Source organism: Ostrea edulis, chromosome 3 (assembly GCF_947568905.1).
Source record: "Ostrea edulis chromosome 3, xbOstEdul1.1, whole genome shotgun sequence".
Taxonomy (NCBI): Eukaryota; Metazoa; Mollusca; class Bivalvia; order Ostreida; family Ostreidae; genus Ostrea; species Ostrea edulis.
Window position 1 is genome coordinate 58,771,326 of NC_079166.1, and position 10,505 is coordinate 58,781,830.

Below are 10,505 nucleotides of genomic sequence, written 5' to 3' on the forward strand. Positions count from 1 at the left end.
TCAGAGAGCTACAGTGCTGCAGCTATCCCATACCAATATGACATTATACAGAATCCCAATCCTTTAACGCAATGGTTAAATATTTCAGCATTCTCATCTTTATATAGTTTCATATACATGTATGATAGCCCTCCTCCCCCTTCCACTCTTTTTTATCATTGGTAACGATACATGGGATCCATTTAAAAGCCTATTAATTAAGCTAATTATCACGATCCCTTGCTTCCATTTAAGAGCTTATTAATTAAGCTAATTATCACGATCCTTTGATTCCATTTAAAAGCCTATTAACTAATTATCATGACTATTTGATTCCAAGCTTACAGTTACCGTTTTCACAATCACAACTACCATGTCTCCGTTATAGTGAGTAAAGTTACATGGTTGTTTTTCTCACCTTGCAAAGCATGCCGTGCTAAACTAACTTAACTAACCCTCAAGGTGTAAGGGGGGGGGGGGGCACCGGGTTTCAAATCACCGGACCGGGTATGCTTGGAAAGTCGATATGAGCGATTCCTATAATTTTGTTCTTAGGGAGAAACCAGAGGTTTGTAATTTCTGTTGCATAAAACATTTGAAGAATTTTCTCAGGAACAAATCTATACTAAAATGGTAGTTTTACGTGCGATAAAAGCAGAGGACATTGATCGACAAAGCTTTTTTGTTTTCAGTCAAAAAACTTTCCGACCGCCAAAAAAAAACAACAAAAAACAAAAACAAAACAACAACTTGTTTACATTATACAAAATTATACGATGATGAATAGGTATTGACATGAAAAAATTTGGGCTTTTCTTCTTTTAGATTTCACTTGAATTCAACATAGCAAAAATAAAAGAACAAGGGATGTTTGTAAAACACATATGCCCCCCATGGTGCAAAATTGAAAAGGGTTACACACACACACATCATTTAATTGAGAGTAGTATCATCAATTCAAAATATTGAGCAGACAATATCTTCCTATGTCAAGAGTGGATTGACCATGTGACCTAAAAAATCAATAGGGGTAATCAACTCCTGACGATGTACCAGTGTACCAAGTTTGATGTCTGTCAAGCAAAGGGTTCTCAAGATATTGAGCAGACAGTATATTCCTATGTACAGTTTAACCCTTGACCTTTGACAACGCGACTTCAAAATCAATAGGTGTCATCTTCTCCTGAAGATGTACCAGTGTACCAAGTTTAATGTCTGCCAAGCAAAGGGTTCTCAAGATACTGAGCAGACAGTATATTCCAATGTCAAGTTTGACCCTTGACCTTTGACCATGTGACCTCAAAATCAATAGGGGTCATCTTCTCTTGAAGATGTACCAGTGTATCAAGTTTGATGTCTGTCAAGCAAAGGGTTCTCGAGATATTGAACGGACAGTATATTCCTATGTTCAGTTTGACCATTGACCTTTGACCATGTGACCTCAAAATCAATAGGGGTCATCTTCTTCTGAAGATGTACTGGCGTATTAAGTTTGATGTCTGTCAAGCAAAGGGTTCTCTAGACATTGAATGGTCAGTATATTCCTATGCCCAGTTTGACCCTTGACCTTTGACCATATGACCTCAAAATCAATAGGAGTCATCTACTCCTTAAAAAGATGTACCAGTGTGCCAAGTTTGATGTCTTTCAAGCAAAGGGTTCGCAAGATATTGAGCGGACATTATATTCCTATGTCCAGAGTAGATTAACCCTTGATCTTTGACCTTTTGACCTGAAAAAAAAAATAGGGATCCTCTTCTACTCATAACTAACCCACATATGAAATATCATTATCATCAAGTGAATGGTTCTCAAGATATTGAGCGGACAACACATGGTCTACAGACCGACCGTCCGACCGACAGACCGACCGACCGACCGACAGTTGCAAAACAATATGCCCCCTCTTTTTCAAAGGGGGACATAAAAAAAATAATTGTAAAGGAACGCTGGACAGCCTGTAACATAGATTTGGATTATATTTCAAGAAACAATTTAAATTCATTTAGTGAATACACTTGAAGCACAGTCTTTCATTAATTTAATGCTTTGAAAAAAATATTATTACAACACTAATAGAGAGGCAATGGGGATCTCCTTAATATAGTAATTATAGTATGCACTACTCTGAATCAAATACAGAAGTAGTGGTGGGAATTGAACCCACACGGCCACATATCCTCATAACAATTAGCAACATATAAAGGTATGGGGAATAAGAACAAGAAAAAACAACCGCCAAAAATTAGGAGGCTCTAGTTAATTTTGAGTATTAAATCAGTCAACGTATGTATTTGAGCTCTATTTTTACAAACAGTTCCTGCATTCTAATTCAAAGATCTAAACATTTTTGGTCAATTTGGATAAGGTTATCAATGAATATTTCAGAGGGTTTGCATTTGTTGTTTCAACTTGCAGGTACATGTAAGATCTATACTTTACCAAGTATTTTTCCTTCTTCAACCGAGGTTTGCACTATCAGGATCTGACCTGGAGGTTTTGAAAATTTTTGAGCACATTTACATACTCAAACTCCATGCTCTAAATCGTACTCATACTCAAAATTGAACGTAATAAAACATTTATAAAATCATTCTCATACTGAAATGGAGTATATGCTTAAGATGTTTTGTGTATGATGGTAGCTTACTCAGAGTTGTATTCAAAACAAACGTGGCTGAGTTTGAGTACGAGTTCGATAAAAGTTTTATAACCTCCGCACCTGGTGTCCCTGAGGACGACTCCTAGGGCAGTCATGGGACGGGTACCTGTAAAGTGCGAAACGAAATCTACCGAAACGAAACGAAACCCACCGAAACGAAACGAAACAGATTGTATAACTGAACTCTTTTAATTATAATAATTAAAAATGGTATCTTAGGCCCCTGTGAAAGTTACCACATATAAATAAAATTCGCCTCCCCTTTGATGTAGGCTTTCGGCTTGACTGTTACAAAGTTTTAAAAACTGGAAAGGGGGGGGGGGGGGGCGTAAGCACAAAGTGCAAATCCGTTGTTGATTAAATGCCATGTACAATTAATTTCGGATCCATAAATTTCAGAACCGAGGGTTACAGTCTCAGAGATCTGGGGAAACACACTATACGAGGGGTGGGGTCGCCGACCATGGATCCGCCTTTGGGCATAGATACATTGTTTGAAGAAGCTGGTGTCTGAGAAAATTGAAAGCAGGAAGAGCTCTTAACCTCTTATTTTATCTCTAACTGCTGAGGTGCGAGTACTTTCAATAATGGTAAAACTCTATAGATTTGGGGTGTTGCTAAGACGGGGAATTGAAAACGGGACGGGAAACGGAATTTTTTTAATGCAATAATATTAGGAGGAGGTCGGCATTTTGTAAACTGAAAAGGCTTATGAACAAGGGAATTTTAAGCAGAAATCACAAAGAGAACGGGAGGACATATTCAGAATCCAGCGTTTGATATACTACATACAAATACACAATATCCACATGTATACATATATTTGTCTTTACAGCAAAAAATACTGAAACATGTATTTATGCCTAAAAGCGGATCCAACGCCGACGACCCCATCCCTCGTTTATAGTGTTTCCCCAGACATCTGACCTGTGAGACTGTAACCTTCCGTTCTGAAATTTATGGATCCGAAGCTAATTGCACATGGTATTTATGTACTCTGTGCTTACCCCCCCCCCCTTCCAACTTTTAAAACTTTGTATCAGTCAAGCCGAAAGCTTACATGAAAGGGGAGGCGAATCTTATTTATATGTGTAAACTTTAACAGGGGCCTAAGATACCATTTTTAATTATTATAATTAAAAGAGTTCGGTTATACAATCTGTTTCGTTTCGTTGGGTTTCGTTTCGTTTAGGTAGATTTCGTTTCGTTTCGGTAGATTTCGTTTCGCACTTTACAGGTACCCGTCATGGGACTGGCAGTCCATTAAACTAAAATAGAAACGTTCGCAGGCTGAATCTTATCTTGTCCATGCAGACGATATTGACATGCGACATGGAAACCACTTATTGTTTGTTCTCTGTATTCATTATCAAATCTACAGAGACTAAAATGACCCGATTGTTGAAGTCCTTTTCACTTTAATGTTCAACCATTCCTGTTTCCCTTCTTGCCGTCGTAAAATGGCTGAAATATTGCCAAATTGGCGTAAAACATCTGAAATCAGAACCACTATCGTACATTCCCGAAAATCATTATGAAATGGAAATTAAACTCAAATTGTCCGCCATATTGGATATATGAAAAAACACCGAACGCTCTCCCCTGTTCAGTTGACATGTGCGCGCCTTGTACGAGACGGTTTTCGAGCTCTCGCTCTACTGAACAGAGCTCTCAGAGGTACAGGTCGATATGGTTAGCGATCGCTCGCTCTACTGAACAGAGCTCTCAGTGGTACAGGTAGAACACACTACTTTATTCGGAAAACACATGATTTTGTCGAGTAAAAACAACCCTACACAAAATTGTGAAATCATGCGTATGTCTAAATATCGACATTGATGAAAATAAAATTGTATGAAGGAGCTGATGTCGCAAACACAAAAATTTCATTGTACCTGCAGATCTGTAGGTCTCTGGGAAAATATTGAAGGAAACCAGAGAGCTACAGATCCAACCCATATAAAAACCTCCGATTTACGTCTCAGAAAAACCTGCGCACTGTCGAGGCCTCATGTCGCTGTATTCTTGCATCGCCGGTTCAAAAATTAAAGATAAACAAGAATAGATATGGGTTACCCCATATCCAAGATATTCGACTTTTAATTTACTTGAATTTTCACTATGCTCAGCTGATCTCTAAGAAAAGAGTGCACTTGTTATGAAACTGGTGTATAGTCCTTCATGTCGGTAGCAAATACCGTCACCAGTCTTTTGTCCCTATCAAACCAGTGTAGTCGGGTTGGGTATTCCGATTAGTCACAGTTCACTTCCGGTAACCTATGACGTGGATAACCATATATATTGTAACGGGACTGTCTAGGGTAATCCCGTACATTTTTACATCCAGGTCCAGAAAGGATAACGAGTACTCAGTGTTTAGAAATAATTATATTCTGTTGTAATTGAACATGTATAAAATAACATGATTTAGATATGAAGCATGATCATAGTAAATCCAAGGGAGTGTGATAATTACCGTTATAGTTAAATTTAGCCCCTGTGTCCGAAATATACAAATCTGCTACTGCTACTAATTACTGCTATACTCAATACCGTTCTCAATCTGCGTTCAACAGGTATATATATAGATATAACAATTCCCGGCCGGGATCAACATACCCGGACGGGCGTAACCAGGGCGGGTGCAACCCGGACGGCCGCAACCCGGTCGGGATATACACAAAAGGGCAATAACTCAATAATACAATCAAGGAAATGCATAAAGAGGGTAAAATAGACTATAAATAAAACCTATAATTAAGTGAGCAATATGTAAAACCATCACACTCCCCCTTCCTTAAGATCTAATGTGGAATCCACATTAGTCACAATGAAATCATTACCTAGATCTTTATTAACATAAAATATCATAGAATGAAAATAAATAATTGAAATAACAACATCTGTCAAAACAACAATAATAAATCATGAATAATACACACGCATTCAATATCAAATCAACTACCAGGTCCATATAATTAATGAAAAATGTCACTCCTCGAAAAGGGTGTCCCTCTCCCGAAGTTTCTTAAGTTCACTCTCGAGCTCCCTGTTCTTCTTTTCCAGTTGACGCCTAAGGTTTCTCTCCCGCTCCAGTTCCATGTTGTTTCCAGTCTCGAGTCTTCTTTTCACTAGCTCCCTCGCTCTAACCAATGTGTCCATACCATTGCAAAGCCACATGAGGCATGCATGCAACTCCTCTGTGCTTCCGGTCTCTGGTAGATTTGGCAAACAAAGAGACGGTAAATTACACCAAGTAGTCTGTGTTCCTGTGGTATGGTGGTGTGGAGGTTCTCGAGCCTGATATTCTTGGAGGGTTAATTTCCTCTTCTTGACTTCTTCTCTTTTCTCCTCTGGGGCTGGTTCCTGTAGGTCCGTTAAAGTGCCTGCTGTAGAGGACTCCTTCCCCTGAGTTTCCTGCGGAACTTGTACACCTGCTGCCCCATTCATAGTTGTTCCCCTGAAGATATACAATCCAGGGTCCAAATAACCCTTATTCTCCCTCTGGATCACCTCGCACTTAGCGAGTATAAACTCCCCTGTATCAGTGTTGTTTTCATGGATTCTCCTTATGTGGGTCCGCATGTCCGACTTTCTTCGGCACTCAGCATTGCAACCATGTACAGAACATATGTATTTGGTGGTGGACATTTTGTGTCGCTCCTCCCAGTGACGTGTGAATTTGGATTTGGAGGGAAACTTTGTCCCTTTACATTCGATGATTGGACATTCCATTCCAGATGGGTCATAAAGGACCTCGATATATTCTGTTTGGCATTGTCCTAGAACAGCATTTACTTCGTTCAGGTCAGCGAATAAGTCCAGAAAGTCTTCCATCTAAAATGGAATTTTTAAAATAAATCCTTAGTTATACATGTAACACTTAACATGTTAAAATAAAATGTATAATGATCATTAAAATTGTACATACAAATAACCAACCTAAGTTATATGTCAAATTGACAACAGCCACCCCAGTGATCTAACGAGTACACATCCTAACAAAACTATTTTATACTACGCGCGCTGTAGTATAATACAAACACATGGACAGGGTAAACAAGTCACCGAAAGCTAAACCCATGGTGAAAATACACAAGTCACCCATTCCAACGTTAGGAATCAAAGCTAAGTACTACTCATGTCTTCAAAAGACATATACTTATGTCTTACAGACATACAACTCCATTGGTTTTATGTATATATATAATTCCAAAACACAACACTCCTCCCCCCTTAAAAATATTTTATTTTGGTTCTAAGGAGAGTATCTGGAAACAGGCTTGATAAGCCTTCCTTTCCGAGAAAGTTTGAAGGTCAAAGGAGATTCCGAAGGAGAGCTTGCAATTGGCTGGGAGCCCAGAGCTGCTTGCTGAGGATCATCACTGTCGCTTTCTTCATCAGAGAGACTATCTGAATCGTATTGATTAGTTTGAGCCTCAAAATCGGAATCAGAAATGTACTGATTCTCAGAAACTCCATCGCCTCTTAATTCTTTCAAGTGGTCAACATGAACTATAGACGTTTTCCCGGTAGCTGAGTTTTGAATCTCGTATGTAATGTCAGACAATTTTCGAAGAACGGCATATGGTCCCGTCCATCCAGAGCCCAATTTCCGTTGTGCCTTTGGGGGATACCACCGCCATACTAAATCACCTGATGAAAAAGCTCGTGGCTTTAATTTAGTATCGTAGTACCTCTTTTGTCTTTTAAAACTTGACATTAAATTGTCGTGAACAGTGGAAAAAGACATTTCCATTGAGTTTCGTACCCATTCTACATAAGAATGGTTACATCCAATGTTTGGATTTTGCATGGGGGGTGTTCAGCTATAATATCAATCGGAAGCATTATTTCTCTCCCAAGCATTACAAGGTTTGGAGTACATTTGGTACTTTCATGGACAGTTGCACGGTACGCCATCATCAGATATGGTAAGTGATCATCCCAGTTTGTTCTATTTTCGTCAACAAAAATGGCCAGCATTTGTTGTAAAGTTCGGTTAAATCTTTCAATCATGCCATCAGATTGGGGATGGTACGGCGTAGTACGGGATTTGGCTATTCCTAGGAGTGAACAGATCTGAGAAAATAATTCTGATTCAAACTCCCTTCCTTGGTCTGTATGAATGCGGTAAGGTACTCCAAATCTGCATATGAATTCTGTTACCAGTTTGTCTGCCACGGTCTGCGCAGTATGATCTGATAAGGCAAAAGCCTCTTTCCACTTCGAGAAATAATCTCCAATTACCATTATGTACTGGTTATCATTACTTGTCATCGGTAAAGGACCTACTATGTCTATTGCAATGCACTCAAGCGGTCCATTTACTGTTACGTGCTGCATAGGAGATTTCCCTAACCCAGGTCCTGGTTTCTTTCTAGCACATGGTTGGCACGACTGACACCAGCGGCCTATATCATCCGACATACCAGGCCAGTAGAAGCGATTTTTAATGGACTGCATGGTTTTCTCTCGTCCAAGGTGACCCGAGGTACGATTGTTGTGCAGTTGGTACATGATCTCCCTTCTGATAGATTTAGGTGCAACTAGTTGAAGAATAACTTCTTTGTTGTCCTTTTCCCATTTCCTGTATAGTATGTTGTCAATTATACTTAACCTATCCCACTGTCGAAGTAGACAGTTTACTGTTGGATTGGGATCATTTACTTTGGGACGTTCTGTACATTCTAGCAGAAGATGCTTTATTCGACTGATTGGTGGATCATTGTCCTGTTGATTCCGTAGAGACTCCTGACTCCATTGTTCTAGCCAGTTTGATCCTGATCGTGTGATAGAATTAACTTCTGGTTGTATATTAGCTGTCACAGTATTGACAGAACAGTCTGCTCCAGGAGAACATTGACGACAGTTCTCTCTTTTGCAACGTTTGCGGGGTCTTCTTGATAAACCATCTGCATTTCCGTGGAGATTCCCCTTACGGTGTTCAATAGTAAAATCATAGGTTTCTAATAGAGAGATCCAGCGTGCCAATAGACCTTCCGGCTCTTTGAAATTTTTTAGCCAAATAAGGGACGCATGATCTGTTCTCAACAGGAATGGTCGGCCATATAAATAGTGTCGGAACTGTTTTACAAATGTAACGACTGCCAACAACTCTCGATAAGTCGTACAATATCCCATCTGAGACCTTGAGAGGGTTTTACTGCCATAGGCAATCACAACCTCTTTTCCATCCTGAAGCTGTGATAAAACAGCACCAACTCCATATGCGCTGGCGTCCGTATCTAATATAAACATGTCATTGGTTGATGGGTAAGACAGTATTGGGGCGGTTGTCAGCAGATGTTTTGAGGTAATAAAAGCATTTTCACAGTCCTCGGACCATTCAAATTTCTTGTCTTTTTGGGTTAATCGAGTCAGTGGATAAGCTATATTGGAGAAGTTTTCTATGAAACGTCTGTAATAGGAAGCTATTCCTATAAAACTCCTTATTTCCGTCACTGATGTTGGTGTTGGCCAGTCCTGAACAGCAGTAATCTTCTCAGGATTACATCTGATGCCATCGTGGGATACAATATGTCCAAGAAAGGATACTTGCTCCTGAAATAGAGTACATTTCTTTGGCTTAAGTTTCAGATTTGCGGATTGCAATCTGTCAAAAATGAAGGTTAGACTTTCCAAAGTTTTCTCAAATGTTGAGCCAAAAATAATGATATCGTCTAGATAAACTAGACATCGTTCCCACTGCAATCCAGAGAGTACGGCTTCCATGAGTCGTTCAAATGTAGCCGGGCTATTGGAAAGACCAAAGGGAAGAACTTTAAATTGAAATAGTCCCTTGTGTGTCGCAAATGCTGTCTTTTGTTTATCAGACTCATCCATGACAACCTGCCAGTAGCCGCTTGCTAGGTCTAAAGTACAAAAGTACTTTGCTCCAGATAAAGTGTCTAGTGATTCATCAATCCGGGGTAGAGGGTAAGCGTCTTTCTTTGTTACCGAATTCAGCTTGCGGTAATCTACACAGAATCGAGTCGTCCCGTCTCGCTTTTTAACGAGTACTATCGGTGCTGCCCAAGGGGAATTACTGGGTTCAATGACATCCTCTCTCAGCATCTTGTCTATTTCCTCTTCTGCTATTTTTTTTCTGGTGGATTGGAAGACGTCTAGGAGGCAGTTTGATAGGTCTTGCGTCACCCGTACTGATAGTATGTTTCGCTAAGTCTGTGCGCCCTAGAGAACCTTCAGGTTCAATAAAAACATCGGAATAGCGAATCAATATGCTTTTTAACATCTGACATTGATGTTCTGTCAAATTCGATGAAACTTTGTCAAGCAGTGGTCTTAGATGTAAGGGTAAAATTTGAGCATCTGCCGACTTACAGCGGGGTTCTTCGTACTGTGTGTGTTCGCAATCCCATACTGAGTCGATGGTTTGTAACGAGGCCACCTTTGCATTCTTTTTGAGAATGATTGTCTCCTTTGTTGGGTTAAACACTGAAAACGTAACGTCCAATCCATTAGTGTTTACGACTGATTTTGCCATCAGTATTCGATTTCCTACTCTATTATCTAAGTCTGGTTCAATTAGAGCTTCAATATCAGGGGGAAATTTATCAGTTATCTTGCCCTGAACGAACATTTCACTCCCTCCGGGTACACTAACAGTTTCTGCTAAATGGATACGTGCGCATCTGTTTTGCAAACGGTTTTCCCTAAGTAAGGGAATTTCGCCAAAATGATGTGAATGTAAAATCCCATTGCTAGCGTCTATCAAAACATCGTACTTCACTAAGAAGTCTAGTCCAATGATTCCAGATAAGCCTCCGAGTTTTGCTACAACAACAGATGTAGTAAACTCACGACTTCCAAATAACAATGTGACATTTGTTTTCCCTTGCAC